Source organism: Zootoca vivipara, chromosome 4, assembly GCF_965207765.1.
Source record: "Zootoca vivipara chromosome 4, rZooViv2.hap1.1, whole genome shotgun sequence".
NCBI classification, from domain to species: domain Eukaryota; kingdom Metazoa; phylum Chordata; class Lepidosauria; order Squamata; family Lacertidae; genus Zootoca; species Zootoca vivipara.
This window is the reverse complement of record NC_142587.1, coordinates 57318751-57338602: the sequence shown is the minus strand read 5'-3', so window position 1 is coordinate 57338602 and position 19852 is coordinate 57318751. Positions and strand designations below refer to the sequence as shown.

Sequence of the window (19852 nt, the reverse complement as noted above, 5' to 3'; positions counted from 1 at the left end):
TGTTCTAAAATGTATTGGCTTTTAATTGATTTTCTTTATTTGTATTTTATCTTGTTCAGTCATTTGAGAAGCTTTGGAAAAAGTGAGTAATAAGTGCAATTAATAATAATAACAACAACAACCAAATACCAGTAGGTTTTATCAAGTTCAAAATATGATTCTAGGGAGAAAAATGAAACTTGGGGATTTCTTTCAATTTTGATGGTGGAAATTTCTTCTCTCTCTTTTACTTTAAAGACTAAAACTATTTTAAAATTCAACATAGCACAAGTCAAAGGGACATATGTTAGAAGACTGATGGGTTATTTAAACTTTGCAAGGAAAGCATTTAGTTTTAAATTCTTGATTTTAGTTTCACAAGCCCCATTATGTAAAGCAAATATTGAAATGCCTGTTAGGCTGCAATCCTAAACATCCTTTACCAGTGAGTAATTTCCATCAAACTCAGTGGGCCTTATCTCTGAATAAACATGCTTAGGAGTGTGCCGTCTTTCTTTCAGGTTTTTTTTAAAAGTATGTATAATAACATTAGTTCTTAAATTGTGAAATATTGACACTATGAAAAGAAAGTTTTGGCAATATTATATCTTGTTGGTGATGATAGCTTCATATAAGCAAGCTGTGAGGTGAGAACTGCAGTTGTCTCAACAAACGATGTAATGTGAATTTACTTTCAAACTATTTCTGAACCACATTACCTTTATTGTCTACTATCCTCATGTATATGCGCAATGGCCAGTGTCAAAAAGCATCAAGTGCTTTGCGGAAAAGTAATCTGGAGCACTACATTTCTTTATGTGAATGAGCCTTCAGCTACCAAAATCTTGGAAGCTTTCGTTTTTATTTTTAACTAACTACTGTTTCACAATGCATGCAAACCCAGACCACTGACCACAGTTTAGAGTTTGGACATAACATGAAATTGCAGTTTCTTGTGTTATTAAGGTCATAGCAGGGTGGGGCGGGGCGGGGCAAGGTGTTCCAGAAGATATTGGCGGCCTGAGATATAAAGATTTATAGCAAAACCAGCACTCTGAATTGGGCTTGGAAGCAGTGCAGGTTTTTTTCAAGGGGGTACTCAAGGTACCGGCACCTCTTTTGCTGTTGTTAAAAAGTGTGGCACTTACCGTAACAACTTCATGGTTTTGAACCTATTTTTCTAAAACAAAATAAAAAAATAAAAGTGTACAGACAGCCAATGTAGGTGTAACAGATTTGGTATTACATGATGTGTCCGTCTCAAACCTGTCAACAGTTAATCAACTGCTCTAATTGAAGCTTCCAAACTATTTTCAAAGGCCAGTCTCATGTACAGTACAGAGAGAATATATTGTCCAAAGAGAGAGATGTGCAAAGCACTGGGATTCTGGCAGATGGCCCAGGTACCTTTTTCTCTGTGACAGTGCAGCAGTTATCAGGCAGAGGAGCTATTGGTCTGATCTTTGTTGTTTTCTTGCCTGCCTTATACTGTCTTCCTCTGACCACCTGGACTGTTATTTCTGGAAACTGATTCGTACTCATTCCGGATTGCAGCATTCACCTCTGATACTCACCATGGACTGTTTTCGGGTTTGGTTCTGTGTTCCCCAGCAGGCTGTTTGACCTGATCAAGTAGTCCACAGCAAAAGTTTAGCAAGCGTAAAACTAAAGAAATACCACTGGCTTTCTAATTTATGCGGTTTGGCAGTAATCAACAAAAGTATCAGTATCATTTTATTTATTAGTCACATTACTCATAAAATGACTCAAAGTAACTTATAAACACAATAGAAATACTGAAACCAATTACAATAAACACAGCCAATAAAATCCTAAAAGAACAAATACATCTATAAAAATATAAGATAGGTCTAGTACTGTAGATCCTGCTCCACCAGAAGATGCCACAAAGATTTAAAAACCTTCCATACTAAGGACCAAAGCCTTGGGTGAAAATGAAAGTTTTTGCTTGGGCCTCAGAATAACAATTTCAGGGTCTGAAATTGGCTCATATTCTGAGAGGTGGTCCTTGAGGACCTATAAGGCTTCATAGGTCAAAACAATCACTTTGAATTGAGCTGGAAACAAATTATTAGCCAGTGTAGTCAGGCTAGGGGTGGTTTTATGTGCTCAGACTGTCTTGCCCCAGTGAGCACCCTGGCTGTTGACTTCTGTACCTTCTACAGCTTCTGACCAGTAATCTACCCTAGAGGTTACCAGAGGATAGGCAACAAAAGTTGGGTCATCCTTGTCCAAATAGCATAGCTGGGCCACCAGTCAAGCAGATATCTTCCAAACCTGTTTGCAGTTATTGGGCTTTTCTTCTAGGAACCCTTAATAAATTACCAGTGAACCTCAGGAGTGGTTAAGATTTAGGTTCAATTGGAGATGAGATAAGTTACTATTGAAGTTCAACCATGTCATAACACATATGTTTTGTTTTGAGGTGGACTTCAGAATGCACACCACTCAACATCAGAATTCATTTGTGTTGCATCCCTGGTACGCCAGGCTCTGCAACTTGCCTTATTGTCCTAAAGATCGCCAGTGTTCATTGGCCACCCTTCTTCACTGGAAGTTTCAACAATCACACAAGCTCATCTATTTTATTGACTGGGGGAGAGGAAGTGGTTAAACATAATGACTGCTATATGACAAAACCAAACAAGAAACATATTTTAACATGATAGAGTGCCGTGCAGAGTCATCACAGCCATGGTGCATAGCTCAAAGCTGGAAAGCAAACAGCTGCTGTAGCCTGATTTGAGTTAAAATAGTGTCAGTGTTTAGTCTGGCGCACTGCTTCAGGAGAGATTGGCAGCTGGGTCAAACAAAGTCATTCCATTGGCTCCCTTCCCAGTAAGCTTCTGCTAGCATTTAGGTGCCTGTGCAGCAGCCTAGGCCCTTTTCTCAGGGATAGCCTAACATCTAACCGCACCCTCTTTACTCTTTTTGTTTCTGGTGCTTTTTTTTTTTTTAAAGGACTTTCCCTCTTTAAGATAAATCCAGCATTATGCAATCTGCCAACATTTGTGTATTAAGAATGTGTTCTGTCTTGAAAGCTGATGCATCCTGCTCTCAACGTGTGGTGCAGAAAGAAGTTTGTTACCGTGCTGGATTAATAAAAGGGGCCTTCATGGGTTGTGAAAGAATATCTGTGTGCTTAGGCAGGAAACTTTTTGATCCACAGAAAAGCCAGACGACATCTAGGTAAGGCTGAATTATCAAATCTGCTTTTATGAGAAACAGTGCAGCGAGTTCTCAGTTAATTGCAATTGCTTAAAACTGCCTTGCTTGCATGTACGTTTTTTTTCTAAGTAAGAGAGATTCTTGCATCGTAACTGTTTTGTTCTGTCTGAAAAGCTGGCAAAATGCTGCGCTACTCTGTTTAGTTTCCAAGTTTATAAAATCTCTGTGTGCAAAGCTGTACCTTTTAAGAACACGATTTTTTCTTTTTCTTTTTTCTTTTATTAAAAGAATGCTTTAACACGATTTCATAGCTATGGATGTGGAAAGAGAAAGTTCAGCTATCCCATAAAAATACTTTCAAGAAGTCCTACAGTTTGGGAACAGTTACAAAGAGTGTTTTTCAACTTTTCCAGAATATCTCCACGATAATTTAAAAGCTGTTCCGAATAGCTTTGGACTAATAGGGTTTGAATTACTAAAAAGTTTAATGTAGCTCTGGGGGGAATATTAAGTAAGTTGTCTTTGTCTCCTAGATTTTAATTTTTGTTGTTGCTTTAGCCTGTTGGGTCACATTTTTTGTTAGCGCTGAAGGCTGCCATGAATTGGTAATGAGGGCCCCTTTTGCACATAATTTTGGCACATGGCCAAAATCAACTTCCCAATGGAGAGCTTTCTCTAAAGGAACCTGGAGCATTTTTCTTTCTTTTTTTGTGACGAGGAATCACTCTGAAAGCTGCCATAACCAGTTGTGTAGGCATGTCAAAATGACTTTATACAGTGGACGTGAAACATTCCTTTTCAGTCTGGTTTCTTTTTTCCTAGTATGCAAAGATGTTGGAATTATCATTTTAACGTTTCTTTCGGCTTGCTCGCCATTCAGAATAGGGTTTCACTGAGTTCAGTCGTATGCTTATATGCTCACCAGAAAATCAATACAAGCTGAACTGTCTCATTTTAGTTTACAGTGATAACCTATGCTTTAAAACACGTCAGGATAAAGAGCAGAGGAATTCTTTAAACTCTTCAATTCATTAAAGGTATATGAAGAGTAAGTAACTTTTTAAGAAGTTTCTCTTCAATGTTTAAGATGATGTTTAAGAAAAAGCTTTTTGAAAAATATAAATATAATATATTTTTGAAGAAAAGTAAGTTTAGAAGTCTTTGTATCTTGGGGAGGGAGAGCTTTGGGAATTTTTGACTGTGCCTCTAATTTTGGAACTAGCAGGCTCTTTGCTAAATCCATGCATTGTTTAATTAATAGGAAATAGGAAATACTGTAGGATTGTCATATTCACATTACTTTAGATTAATTCCTGTTGTGCTAGTCTACAATAAGTGGTTTGTGAAATTCAGCTTAAGTATTTGTAAAGAATTGAAAAGTTGAGACATTTGTTTTGCTTAAGCGTGTTCTCCTTCATGGAGAGCACTTGTGGTGGTGGTGGAAAACAAGACATCCCTCTGTTGCTGGACGGGTGAGTTTGGATGGCCACGAATCTTATTGGGCACCTCTTGGTCATTGGGGAGAATTTGATGTTGCAGTTTATGATTGACGGCTAAGGGGCTATTTATTCCCTGCATGCAGCGTCGAGCTGCCTCTTTTCACTGCATGCATCGGATCACACGCCCACCCTCCCTATATTTAGGGCTGTTCACATTGACCTTGCTATGCCTGTCATGGGGTCGTCTGCTTTGGGACAGGGGCATGGTAGGAAGTTTTCCATTTGGCTGATTGGCCGGTGCCATTTGGTTTTTTTGCCTACTGTGTAGCAAATCCTCACAACTTGTAAGGTTGCGGTTAGGCATTGGTTAAATTTGGTTGGTGGAGGGGGTATGGTTGGCTGGGCCTGCCCCTCCAATGCTGCTGCTGCAAGGGTATTCCATTAAAGGAATCCAGGGGCTCGCCATGCTCTTGTCTGAACCCCTGTCAAGGCGCTAGGGCCACGCAAGAGCCCCTGGGAGCATTTGGGGAGAGGTGAGGGCCTGGCACCCAGCTCTATTCTCTCCCCAGAAATGTTTTCCCTTATTGACTTTCGCAGGCTTGTGGATGTCAGTTGTGTTCCTACCTCTAGGTTGGAACAGATAGTCGTAAACCAATGCCTACGGTAAGCAACCACTCACGTTCTGTAATCAATAAAGTTGTGGCCAAAAAATTATGCCAAAAAACTTAAACAAAAATTCTGTGTGAATTGTGTTTTATTTGAGTGTGGCTTGGGGACCTCGACACACAACTTTTATAATCAGTGTTGATGGTGTACTGTATATGACTGCGTTGTACACATGTATTTGTTAGTGTGCGTGCTCATGTGTTTCTAATAAAGCAATATAGTGATTGAAAACTAAGCACCTGGAACAGCTTGAGAAGTTTTATAAAACCTCGAGGGTCTGCAAATTCCTGTCAGTTCACCACGAGGTAGTTGTCGTAGTTCGGTATTATATAGCTGTGGTCCAAATTATGATACTGTAAACTGTTTCCTAAGTGCAATATTTAAAGTGTAGTACATGGATTTTACAGCGATGAAAACACCTAGTATTAAAATATGTTGAAGTAATGGATTCATGGTGTTAATAAAGCGCATAAAATATATAAGCTTTAGGATATCTCACTGGGGAATTTTTAAAAGTTGCTAAATGGCAGGAGGGGTGGGGGGTTACTGTTGAACTTTTTTCTTCTTCCAGAAACCTGTACCCTAAACAACCAATGGAGGGTATAAAATAAAATAGTAGGAATTTATAAATGTTTATGAAAATGAGCGTTTAATGAAAATTATTTTTCTTTATGTGTATGGTATTTATATAAAGTTCAGCTTTTAAAAATGTCATTCAGTGAGAGATCTATTAGGGTCAATCATAGACTTCAGGTTCTGAACTGAAAATTTGCATGCAGTAAAACCTGAGGCAGATGTACAGTGGTACCTCTACTTACAAATTTAATTCGTTCCGAACGCACATTTGTAAGTCGAAAAAAATTGTAAGTCGAATCCCATAGGAATGCATTGGGAGAAAAAAATTCATAAGTCGAAGCAACCCTATCTAAAAATTCGTAAGTAGAAAAAATCCTATCTAAACCACATCCAAGATGGCGGACGGAGCTCCATTCGTAAGTAGAGGTACCACTGTACTGTTTGGCTGAAAGATAAGTAAAGACTCCCCTTCTGCATGCAAGGGTCAAAAATATAAGAAGGAGACAGATTTTCAGGTAGTTGTATAGCTCATCAAATTAGTGAGCATCTTTGAGAAATACTGATTCAGTTAATGCGAAGCAAAACATCATATCACAGGGAGTTTTAATAATGTCAAGCTTGGATTATAAAACAATATTGTTTACTTTGTAGCTTTTGCCCAAACTGGAAATAAGTCCACCTTCAACATGGTCATAGTTTTAAAATCAGTATAGCATTGGTTTCAGTGAAAGCATTTCAGAGGTAACAGCTTCAGCTTCCAGCCCCTAATTGTGCTCAAGCACCTTTATATACACATGCATGTAACTCAAAATAGAATTTCAGCATTGGTTAATTTTTACTAATAATTTAAAATTAAAAAAATCGAATCAGACAATCCTTTTGAAATGCCCCTGCAAAGAAGCACTATAAGGCTACAGCCCGCCCTGTTCATACTTTCCTAATACTAAAATCTACTCAATTTTATGGTGCTTACCTCTAAGTAGACATGCATAATATTGAACTGTGAGATGTTTTAATTCTGCACCCTTACTGGCTTATTCAATGCACCTCTAGATTTATTTATTTTATTTATTTATTGCCAATCTTTCCTCCAAGGTGGCGTACATGTTTCTTCCCCTCCTAATTTTATCCTCCTAACAACCCTGTGAGGCAGGTTAGGTGAACAGAGAGTGACTAGCCCAAGGTTTACTGAATGGCCTTCTTGGCTGAGTACTGTATACTGAAGTTGAATTATAGCCTACTAATGAACATCCTCAGATATTCTAATTCAAAATATGGAAACTATCACCACCATCACCATCATCATTTCTACACTACTTTATATTTTTAATAAAAAACTATCAAAGTGGTTTACAGTGCACATTTAAACATCAAATAAAACAATCCAAAATAAAAATGCCAGTGGAATGTTTTTCCATAGATTGTGATGGTAGGTTTTTAGTCATAAAACAGCAGTCTGTTTCTTCTTCTCTTCAAAATAGTGTATCTCTCATAATTTTAACATAGTTTTGAGACATTTGATAGCACAGACAACAAATTTTCTGGCTACATTTTTCAGAGATTTTACATATTGCAAATCCCTTAAAAAAAACTGTGTAATGAAAATATTTAGAACGCTTGGAGTTCTGCAGACTGGCAAAAGTTTACAACTCTGTCAACTTCTTCACAGTACTGGGATGATAATTTTTTTAGTTGAGATTTTTTAAAAAATAAACAAAGCACTTGATTGAATATGATCTGAACTCCAGTAAACAGATAAATACATTGCTACATTGAATGGAACATAATTATTTAACTTGGACATAGTTTCCGTGATCTCTGCCATGCAAGATTAATGTACGCTGTTACCTCAGATTCTGAGGTAACAAGAGTTAGATAAAAGAAACATGTAAGGATTTTGTCCTTTGAGTTGGAAGAAGAGAAGAGAGAGCAAATGCTGTGATAAAATAAAGCCCTGTTTTTATTGCATGCTGGCCATGGTAATGTGTTATCATTTTAGTGATACGGATATGCTGAAATATGATCATGACTTTGGCTGCAATCCTAAGCACACTTGCCTCAGAGACAAGTCTAATTGAACTCAGTGGGACATACATCTGAGGAAACATGTTTAGAATCAGCCTGTATGTCTGATTTCCTTCTTTGCTTACTTTAAACATGATAACTAGCTGAATTCTGCTGAGAAACGAACATTTATTTAATGTAATGTGAAAAGTTACATCCCAAGCAGCAGCATCACACATTAAAAATTGTACTTGTTGCACAGAAACTATGAATAGATCAGATATCTAATTCAGAATGTTACAGGTAGGTAGCCATGATGGTCTGGCGTAGTCAAAACAAAATAAAAAAATTCCTTCCAGTAGGACCTTAGAGACTAAGTTTGTCATTGGTATGAGCTTTCGTGTGCATGCACACTTCTTCAGATACACTGAAACAGAAGTCTCCAGACCCTCTGAAGAAGTGTGCATGCACATGAAAGCTCATACCAATGACAAACTTAGTTGGTCTCTAAGGTGCTACTGGAAGGAATTTTTTTATTTTGTTTTAGTTCAGAATGGTTCAGTTTTGTATCTCTGGGGATACTGAACCCACTGATGTATATGGTCAAGTACTAGCTTATCAATGTTAACATTTTAAAAATAAGAATCTCATAACTATTTATTGAAATACTGTAATCAGTCTATCATATTTAGAGCAACCCTATTTAAATTAATGGACCTAAATCCATTTGTTTTAATAGATTGATTTGGAGTACAACTAATATTAGCTGTCATCCAATGCTTTATCTAAGACCACTTATTTTTTGTTTATCTCATTTTTTCCATATGGAACATAATAAAATTGAGAATTTTGCCAGCAATTCTGCATGGGAAGAACTGAACAAATGCTAGCATTACAACTGTTGTGCTGGTCATTCAAACCTCTGTTGTTTTTAGTTTAGTACTTTGTTTTATATTGTTTTGTTTGTAAACTGCCTCAGGAGCTGCTGCTCTGGGAGGCAGAATAGATATAAATATAAAACAAAGGAAAGAAGGAAGGAAAGAAAATATACATGTGGACCATCCAAAACACATGGGATACAGTTACAGGTAGGTAGCCGTGTTGGTCTGAGTCGAAGCAAAATAAAAAAATTCCTTCAGTAGCACCTTAAAGACCAACTAAGTTTATATTTTGGTATGAGCTTTCGTGTGCATGCACACTTCTTCAGATACACTAGAAACAGAAGTGTCAGACCCTATATACCGTGTTTCTCATATTATAAGACATGTCTTATATTTATTTTTTCCTCAAAAAAACACACTATGGCTTATTTTCAAGGGATGTCTTATTTTTTTCCTCCTCCTCCTGCCGCGGCCGGCATTGCTGCTGCGCCTATCACTATGTCTTATTTTCGGGGTATGGCTTATATTCCTTAAATGCTTAAAAATCCTGCTATGGCTTATTTTATGGGTATGTCTTAAAATATGAGAAACAAGGGTATATACAGAGGGTGGTGGGGGTGGGTGGGAATGGGAGATGGGCTGATGGGCCCATCTCCCATTCCCATGGGCTGATGGGCCCATCTCCCATTCCCACCCACCCCCACCACCCTCTGTATATATATAGGGTCTGACACTTCTGTTTCTAGTGTATCTGAAGAAGTGTGCATGCACACGAAAGCTCATACCAAAATATAAACTTAGTTGGTCTTTAAGGTGCTACTGAAGGAATTTTTTTTATTTTACATGGGATACAGTAACTTCTTCCTAGCAATCCACATTGCTGCTTCATGGATTATTCTCAATAAATAGCTAGGCAACACCAACAGTATAGAAAAAGGAGCTTTAAAAGTATTTTCATTTTTCACAAATTATTGGATTCTGCAGTTATTAAGGAAACACCCTCAGTCTTTTCTCTGTTATGGAAAGTGCAGTCAAAAGTGGTCTCCAGATATGCTGGCACACGACTACATTTCTGAGGTAACTTTTGCCAATTCAAACTAAGCTATGTTGTATTTGTCATTAAATAACACTAACAAGGAAAAAAATAAGACGTGTAGTGTTGATTTAAATTCTCTGTGGACGTTGGAGTCTTTTTCTCAAGTGGTCCATGTCACATTTTGTCCACACATAAGAGTCTTAAGAGCTGAGAAAGATTTTCGGAAATGACAGCTTATTCATACAGTAACACCATGAGCAAGCACCCTTATGTAGTCCATGAAAGCCAGTGATATTGTAAACCACCTTAGCCAGTTGTACTGACTGGAGAGATTTGGACTGTCTGGTAATATACAATAGTGATAGGCAGCAGAATATTATGTAGCATGCCTACTAGAAGTAATTGACTTGAGCTTTTTCTATTAAGGTATCAAGCTTTGCTCCTCATTCCCTGAGTAACTCTTGTTTCTCATCAGCATGATCATGGGCTAGAATTGTGACAGCAAAATCCCAAATTAAGGTATAGGAGCACTATCACAATGATAGGTGGTGTGCATGTGTGAATCTTGTGTCCTTTTTAGAGGGATTCTAAAAGTATTTCCTAGTTATCTCATCTGGTTGCCCATACTAGAAAGAATGAAGCTGTTCTTCTGTGCTTCTTCTGGGTCTGTGAAAAGTTCAGAAAAGACTTATTCCTTGGCCTATCTCTTTTTTTCCCCTTATATGCACCTCTCTAAGTCACATAGATTTCCTTTTCTACACCTGCTTTCATTTTCAATTTCAAGCAGGCCTTTGTTTTGGAGAAAGCTGCAGTGTCCACCACTGACTGGAGGACTAATGGACCAGCTGCCACAAAGACATGACCAACTGCTGCCCTCATGCCAGGGCTTCTATTCCTTCTGCAGTTCACTCCGTCTATTGTGCTGCCACCCATCATCTTCGCTGGGACATTGTTTCGGCATCCTGAGGGCTACACTCCCATCTGACTACCACAGATGTTTTATTAAGCACTGACAAAGTAGCCAAAATAGCTTTTCATACATGCTGAGTTGGAAGCTGGAATTCATTGGCAAAATCGTTTGGAAAGTATGGTAGTTAACCTCGCTGGACAGCTCATAGTGGTTGAATTTGGTGGTCATGACAGACTTCTGCTGTTCTTGTGTGCTAGATTAGCTTTTCAGTACGATGAGGTGTTGCACAAAGCACATTAGTGCTTTATCTGTCAATGCTAGAAAATGCTTGGAAATAAGCTCAACTGAAATCATTGGAATTTACATTCAACAGAAGATTGTGTCCAATTGCTAAATCACCTCTATGAAATCTAGTCTCAAAGCTGCCACCAGAAAATTCAGACTGGTTAAAAAGCTCAATTTATAAGCAAGAGGTAAGCAGAAAGTATTTTTTTAGATAGTGGAATCCAGGTTATCTGTTGTTGTTTTTATCACGCACAGTCAAAAAAACTCATAATGAACATGTATTAGGGAAGGGGGCATCAGCCTGGCACCTATGAGAACCATGACTCCCTCAGAGGCTTTCTTTGATGCTTCTAGGATCAAACAAAACCCCCGATTCTCAGCTTTCATTTTTGAAATAGTCGGTTTCTAGCATTTTAGAACCTGAGATATGATGCAAAACGTGCAGACAAAATTCTTCTCTTATTTTTGTGAGAAACCAGAGGGAGAGATGCATGTGTAGTCTGTGTGTTAGAGAGAGGGAAGAGTGAATACACGTATGTGTGGTCTGGGAGAGAGAGGGAGAAATGTGTGTATGACTCGCTGCTCATGAGGGTTGGGGAAAGCACAATTCGAGATGACATCATGACACAGCATGGAGGGGAGGAACTGGTTTCACGATGAGCCCTGTAAAAGCCAAGGTAGAGTCTAACCTCTGCTCCTCCTGAAGGTGGCAGTAAGCAGTTTTTGTCCTCATTGGCATAAATGCACACGTTGATGACATGGTCAGAAGAGTGTGACATTGAATTCCTCCCTTGATTTCGATCACAGTTCACAGGGATATGAAATGTAACACAACAAATGTAGAAATGTTTAGGTCTTTCCGAAAAACAGCCAATCCATTGCCTAAAATCTCTTCCCTCCTTAGGGGGAGGAGATGTTGTGGGCGCACGAGGCCTTCACGTGGGGGGGAATGGTTAGCATTCCCCCCAGCCCATTGGTTGACTTCCCGCCGTGACACGCCCCTGGCTCATCCAATCTCGATGTCCCGGGGGGGGGGGGGGCTCGTTAAGGGACCTGGTAGGAATTTCCCCACTTGGCAAATTGGCTCAGGCCTGGTGGTTTTCGCCTACCGCGTAGCAAATCGTTACAACATTGGGTTTGGCGGTAGGCATTGGATTATCTCGAGAAGGTACAGGTGCGGGGGGGGGGGAGGTTGCTGCCATCACCTCCCCCAAAATGTGGAAGGGTACTCCCTTAAGGAGTCCGGGGCGTTGCCAAGTCCGAAACTGTGGTAGGTGAGGGCCAGAGGGCACGCCCCAAATGGTGGCCCCAGGATGAGTTCCTAGTTGATGTGCATCGCAGGACTCATCCAATGGTGGTTAACCCTTCACAGACTGCCAGCAGAGCGGGCTGGAGTCGGATATAGTCGGTTAGATCCAATGCCTATGCCAATACCTCTCTACATCTGTAATCAATAAAGTTGTGGCCTTTTATGCCCATTAACCTTATGCAATGTGTTTGGTGTCTTTTTTTCTCTCGGGGAGGACTCAGGTATCGCCACACAATTCCTATAGAGAAAAACGATGTGTTCATTCACTACTCAGCGTGTGCTGCTGTTTATGACATGTTGAACAATAATGACTAAACAGTCAGACATGTGTGTAATTAATCTCTTATGCAATAACTTTTGCATAGATGTTCAAAGAGAGTGTGGAAATGATGACTCCTTTGCAATGTAAATATTTCTCCACTATGAGTTGAAATAAATATTTACACTGTAATTTTCATATTTTGTGCTTTTGTGGAAATGCAAAAACAAACACACACACACGAAAATAAAATATGTAGTAAAAAATAATACCAAGACGACAGATAGGAGGGCGATGGAAGTCCTCTTCAGGCATCTCAAATTAGAAAAATAAATACATGACATGAGGGAAGGCATTAGTGCAACTGGTGCAACTGGACTTCTCCGCAACCCTTCCCCTCTGCAGGGAGGTGGGACCGATTCGGATGGTCCGCCCCCGCTACTTAATGGATCCAATTGGCTTCCAGAGAGTGGTAGGGGATGTTTTATCCCATGTCGATGGCCTTTCAGCCGATTCCCTGGTGGCCCGCTGGAATGCGGAGTTAACCAGCGCTATTGACTGTCTGGCTCCGAAGCGCCCTCTCAGATTGCATGGAGCCCGGACAGCCCCGTGGTTTTCCCCGGCGCTGAGGGCGATGAAACAGTCGTTGAGACGGCTAGAGCGCCGGTGGCGGAAAACTCATTTTGAATCAGACCGGACACGGGCTAGAGCTCAACTTCGAGCCTACCAAGTGGCAATGGCGACAGCGAAGAGGACCTTCTTCACCGTCTCCATCGCATCTGCAGAAAACAGCAGCAGGAGACTCTTCCAGGTGGTTTGCAATTTAGCGGAACCACCTGCTCCATCCGGGCCCAGTACGGGCCACATGATCTCCTGCAATGATTTTGCAAAGTTTTTTGCAGATAAAGTCGCTCAGATTCGGGAAGAGGTAGACTCCACCGTGGGAGCAGGGCCGGGGCGGGGGAGTGCTAGAGTCCTGTCTAGTCAAGTTTTGTGGGATCAATTTCAATCTGTTACCTCCGAGGATGTGGACAGGCTGCTTCGACGAGTGAAACCAACCACCTGTCTCCTTGATCCTTGCCCATCCTGGCTTATAAAAGCTAGCCAGGAAGGGCTGGGCGATGGGCTTCGCGGGTTGGTAAATGCTTCTCTCCATGAAGGAGCCTTCCCAGACCCGCTGAAAGAGGCGGTTATTAAACCGCTTCTTAAAAAACCATCTTTAGATCCGGCCAATATGGCCAACTATCGCCCAGTCTCAAATCTTCCATTCTTGGGCAAGGTGATTGAGCGAGTGGTTGCTGAACAACTTCAGGCACGCCTGGAAGAAGCGGACCATTTGGATCCCTTCCAGTCAGGATTCAGGCCTCATCATGGGACTGAAACTGCCTTGGTCGCACTGGTCGATGATCTCCGGCGGGCTAGGGACAAAGGTAAGAGCTGTTTCCTTGTTCTGCTGGATCTCTCAGCGGCTTTTGACACCATCGACCATAACATCCTTCTGGATCGTCTAGAGGGTTTGGGAGCTGGGGGCACTGTCATGCAGTGGTTCCGCTCCTTCCTCCTGGGCCGTGTTCAGAAAGTGGTGGTGGGGGATGAGTGTTCAGACCCCTGGGCTCTCACTTGTGGGGTGCCTCAGGGTTCTGTCCTCTCCCCCATGCTTTTTAACATCTATATGCAGCCGCTGGGAGAGATCATCAGGGGGTTTGGGCTGGGTGTCCATCAGTATGCGGATGATACCCAGCTCTACCTCTCTTTCAAATCAGAACCAGTGAAGGCGGTGAAGGTCCTGTGTGAGTGCTTGGAGGCGGTTGGAGGATGGATGGCGGCTAACAGATTGAGATTGAATCCTGACAAGACAGAAGTACTGTTTGTGGGGGACAGGAGGCGGGCGGGTGTGGAGGACTCCCTGGTCCTGAATGGGGTAACTGTGCCCCTGAAAGACCAGGTGCGCAGCCTGGGAGTCATCTTAGACTCACAGCTGTCCATGGAGGCACAGGTCAACTCTGTGTCCAAGACAGCTGTTTATCAGCTCCATCTGGTACGCAGGCTGAGTCCCTACCTGCCCACTGACTGTCTCTCCAGAGTGGTGCATGCTCTAGTTATCTCTCGCTTGGACTACTGCAATGCGCTCTACGTGGGGCTACCTTTGAAGGTGACCCGGAAACTACAACTAATCCAGAATGCGGCAGCTAGACTGGTGACTGGGAGCGGCCGCCGAGACCACATAACACCGGTCCTGAAAGACCTACATTGGCTCCCAGTACGTTTCCGAGCACAATTCAAAGTGTTGGTGTTGACCTTTAAAGCCCTAAACGGCCTCGGTCCGGTATACCTGAAGGAGCGTCTCCACCCCCATCGTTCTGCCCGGACACTGAGGTCCAGCTCCGAGGGCCTTCTGGCGGTTCCCTCACTACGAGAAGCCAAGTTACAGGGAACCAGGCAGAGGGCCTTCTCAGTAGTGGCACCCACCCTGTGGAATGCCCTCCCACTAGAGGTCAAAGAGAACAACAATTACCAGACCTTTAGAAGGCATCTCAAGGCAGCCCTGTTTAGGGAAGCTTTTAATGTTTGATGGATTTCTGTATTTTAATGTTTGATGGATCTCTGTATTTTAGAATTTCTGTTTTGTTGGAAGCCGCCCAGAGTGGCTGGGGGAACCTGGCCAGATGGGCGGGGTATAAATAATAAATTATTATTATTATTATTATTATTATTATTATTATTATTATTATTATTATTAGGGATATATGCTGTCTGCACCTCCTCCAGTGTTGCTTTAGTGGCCTTCCAACTAACAGAAGGCAGCTGTCTGAAGTGGAGATTCTTTTGAATTGGAGAAGAAGCCCTGCCCCCATTTTAGAATCCTCAGGGTTCTAGAATGCCTGGGAAGTCTTCTGTGGATACAAAAGGTTCTCTGCTTCAGACAACTGCCTTCCATGATTTGGCAAAGCGGGTTCTCCATCATGGAGAGCACGTGTTGCGGGAGGGTTAACAAGACAGCCCCTGTTGCTGGGTGGGTCAGTTTGGATGGCCACTTTTGTGATTGTGCCCTTCATGTTACTGGGCAATTGTTGTCTCCAGGCAACCCGTGATTGATAAATATCACAGAGTAGAATTTTTTCTCAAAGCTGGCTGCAAACTGTTTCTCTGCTCCACCTTCCCATAGCTGAAAGGCATTACCTCCCAAAATTTTCTGATAGGAATTGTATTTCAAAATCAGTGCAGGAATAAACAACACCCTCATTTACCAAGAAACAATATTGTTCCTTTAGTTGTTAAGTCCTGGACCACCGCCAAACACATCCATGTCATTATTACCATGCTATTCTGTTGTGCAAAATGAAGAGATGGCAGCATCACTCAAGTTTTCGATGATATATTTTGATAGTTCTTGTTTAATGGGACATTTGGCTCTTCTTGTCTAAAATGAGGTTGGAACATACGTCACACCTGCCTATTTGGGGACTGAAAATTTATTTAGCCACATGTAACCATTTGAATATTAGGAACGTGGGCGGAGCTGTGGTTTAAACCACAGAGCCTAGGGCTTGCCGATCAGAAGGTCGGCGGTTCGAATCCCCGCGACGGGGTGAGCTCCCGTTGCTTGGTCCCTGCTCCTGCCAACCTAGCAGTTCGAAAGCACGTCAAAGTGCAAGTAGATAAATAGGTACCGCTCTGGCGGGAAGGTAAACGGCATTTCTGTGTGCTCTGGTTCGCCAGAAGTGGCTTAGTCATGCTGGCCACATGACCTGGAAGCTGTCTGAGGACAAATGCTGGCTCCCTCAGCCTAGAGAGCGAGATGAGCGCCACAACCCCAGAGTCGTCCGCGACTGGACCTAACAGTCAGGGGTACCTTTACCTTTAAGTATGCAATCCTAAATGCACTATCCTGAAGATATGTGCTATTGCACTGAATGGGGAAGATCTGTGTACTTTGAGAGCCTCTTGAGCTTTTGATTGGTGCAAGCTGGCGAGGTAGGGAAGACTAAAGCTTTCATATTTAGGCATACATATCCCTTACAATTTGGTACATAGATTTACATCAAGTTATCTTACTTTGTTCCTCACAGTAATACCTTGAAGGGGAACAACATACATGAAAAAGAATATTTTCCCTGACTTGTGCTGTATGGGTCAGATAGGAAATCAGAAAACTAGCATGGCAGTAACAACATGGAGAATTGGATCAAAACACAAAAGAGACCCTAGCAGTGCAGAGGTATTTTCCTAGAGATGTTCTGGACAGCAATATGAACATAACCACTTGAAAAGAAGAAGAACCATGTGCCCAGATTTACCTTTCAAATAAAAGGAAATAATTTCATTTCAGCAGTGAGAGATGTAAGACTTATATAGCTTTAAAATCCATAAACAGATCAAACAGTATAAAACAATGAAGATATAAGTTACACCCAAACACACACAACACAAACACACACAAAGAAATAACAAATGCTTACATATTATAGGGGAAAAGTGTAGAAAATGAAACAATCCTGCAAAAACAGGCAGGCTCTGATAAGTGTTGAATTAACTGAAACAACATAGCTATGTCCAATGAATAATTGTTTGACACTAATCAACACTGTTTCAAGTCTCAGCTAGAGTACACTATCTAGTTTAGAAATCTACATTGTAATAAGGAAGGTTAAAAATGGGAGATAGAAAGGATAAGAAATAGAATTGCTTCCTCTTTGCACCCAAAGGTTGCAGATATTTTGAATTTCAAGATGAAACCTCTGTTGATTTCCTTCCAACAAGCGCCACAGGCAAGTAAAGCTGGCAATGCTTAGTTAAAGTCAATCTCAAGACAGACACAATCCAGCTTGTTGAAATCTCTCCAACTGAAAAGGGGAGAGGGAAATCAATGGGAATTAAAATGCTTTAGGCTTCAACCCTATACTGTCTAACCTGGAAATAAGCCCAATTGAGCTCAATGGGACTTACTTCTGAGTATTCATGTGTAGGATGACACTGAAGGTTTGTGTGGAATATGCCCTGTGTTTATTAAATCTGGGATTTTATTGAATTTTGTTATACTCAACTTTCTAATTCCCAAACTGATGACATACTGAAAGTCTGCAGAAATAAGTCTCACACTAAAGAAAACTGTCTCTGCCCCTGGTATCCTCAAAATGGTTCATAATAAGTTTTTTATATTATGCACATTTATTTAAATCTAATCAATCGATTGAAAGGCAGGTAGTTAATCAACTAAAATTCTTACTTGCTCAACAGTCCTAATTTATACATGCTTTTCATTATACATATATTTTTAAGATCATGGTTCGAGTAGGCATTTAACAAGCCTATTCCTATTGTTTGATATGTACTAATTATGATGAATGCAATCATTATGCACAGATATAGGGAGCAATCTTATGCACAAGATGCTGGCATAAAGCAAACCAAGTTAAGTTGGCATAAAGTTACACTTAATCCATGCCCTGTTCAGCACTGGGACTAAGTCTGGCAAAGGGAAACATGTGACAATCCTTTTCTGTCATTTTAAATTGACAGAATTTAAATTGAGCCTTGGCAAATAGAGGAGCAAGAAAAAAGTAACACTAGACTATCTTCTCCTCCCAAATATGCTGGCGATGTGTTTAAGTGACCTCCTTGTTCTCCCAAGTGGCAGAAGATATTGCTGGTTCTTTTATGACAACATAAAGGTACTTCAGGCACCATCATTTCCTTAGTTTGATCCTGCCAAAGAAGACTGAGACTGCAATATGGCTTGGCTGAGTGCAGCTGCTTTAACAGTATTTTAATGTTTGGGCGGAGCAAAACTGAAGGAACTGTTTAATGTTCAAAATCACACAGGGTGTTCTTTTCCTCCCCTGAAGGCAGGCATGGTAGCCTTTATTTTGTGCCAAGAAAATTTTGAAGAATGCATACATCATGTTGTATTTTTGAGACTTTGGAGAATTCAGCGTATTTAAGAATGGAAGTTGGGGTGATGCAAGGAGAGGGACAGAATGCAAGGGCCTCTTGCCTGTTGTGTCCAAGCACAAGTAGTTGAGGTTGTATGTGTGCTCCATTCAGTGTGTGCACTGCTTCGCCGCTTCGCCAAGAGCAGGCATTCCCAGACTGCGGCCCTCCAGAGTTTTTGGCCTACAGCTCCCATGATCCCTAGCTAAGAGGCCCAGTGGTCAGAGATGATGGGAATTGTAGTCCAAAACATCTGGAGGGCCGAAATTTGGGGGGTGCCTGGCCAAGGGGAAAGAAGTATGTAGGATGGAGATCTAGATAAGGAATAATAAACCTTTCCTCTAAGAACTAGACCCTTTCTTTTTTTTTTTTTTTTTTTGGTTTAAAAATTTTTATTTCAGAATTTTTAAAATTACATATTAAAGGAACAAGAAAAAAAAATAAATACAGAGAAAAAAAAACCAACAAAAAATCACAAAATGAAAAAGGAAAAAGAAAAAAAAGGGGGGATTCAATGCTCCCTCCTTCACGAGTTTACATAAATCATAACTTGTTATAATCATGCATACAGAGCCAATACTTCCACACATATAAAATAATCAAATCATAATCAAATCAAATCATAATAACCAAGGATATATATATGTATGTATATATATATATACTAAATCAAAATTCCAAACATTCACCACCTAATTCATAAACATAATTTATAAGGCATAAACACAAAACGAAAAAAGTAATAACAAAAAATACCTGCAAAAATAATAATACAAAAGATAAAAATGCAAAAAAAAGAAAAAAAAAATAATAAAAAAAAGAAAAGAAAGAAGAAAAATGTAGAAGTACTTCCGATTGTCTGTCCACTGTTATCTTACAGTATACTCTTCCTCTTACTTGTTACATTCCCACTTTCCTTTCCGGCTAATTCCGGATGGTTTTCCCTTACTTTAACCTAACATATATTATCTCTTTGTACGGATCTTAATTTAAACATATCACCAATTCGGAATTTAATCCCTCTTTTATTAAATAATCATCTAATAATTTCCACTCGCTTTGGATTTTTTGTTTCGGGGTATTTCTTATATACGCTGTCATCTTTGCTAAATTCATATACTCTATTACTTTGTTTTGCCACTCACAAACCGTCGGTGTCTCCTCTCTTTTCCATTTCTGTGCTATAAGGGTCCTTGCTGCTACCACCGCATATAATAAAATATTCCTTCTATCCTTGGGTATGTCTTTGGGAACCATACTCAGTAAGAACAGCTCTGGGGATTTCCCAAATGTACACTTTAACATCCTCTTTAACTTCTCATAGATTATGTTCCAGAACCCTTGTATTTTTTTACACTGCCACCAACAATGCATGTACGTTCCAATTT

The 19852-nt window shown here is 40.6% G+C and overlaps 1 long non-coding RNA gene across 14 annotated transcripts in view; it reads left to right on the top strand.

Annotated features, from left to right (window-relative positions):
* The window catches only part of LOC118084639 (uncharacterized), a 259755-nt gene that overhangs the window by 162199 nt on the left and 77704 nt on the right, over positions 1 to 19852 (top strand). The window contains exon 1 of one of the 14 annotated variants that reach the window (XR_015949598.1): positions 1492 to 3189. The exons of the other annotated variants lie outside the window; for them this stretch is intronic. This is a non-coding gene — a long non-coding RNA (uncharacterized LOC118084639). Of the gene's footprint in view, positions 1 to 1491; positions 3190 to 19852 lie in introns of those variants that run through there. 14 annotated transcript variants of the gene reach the window in all.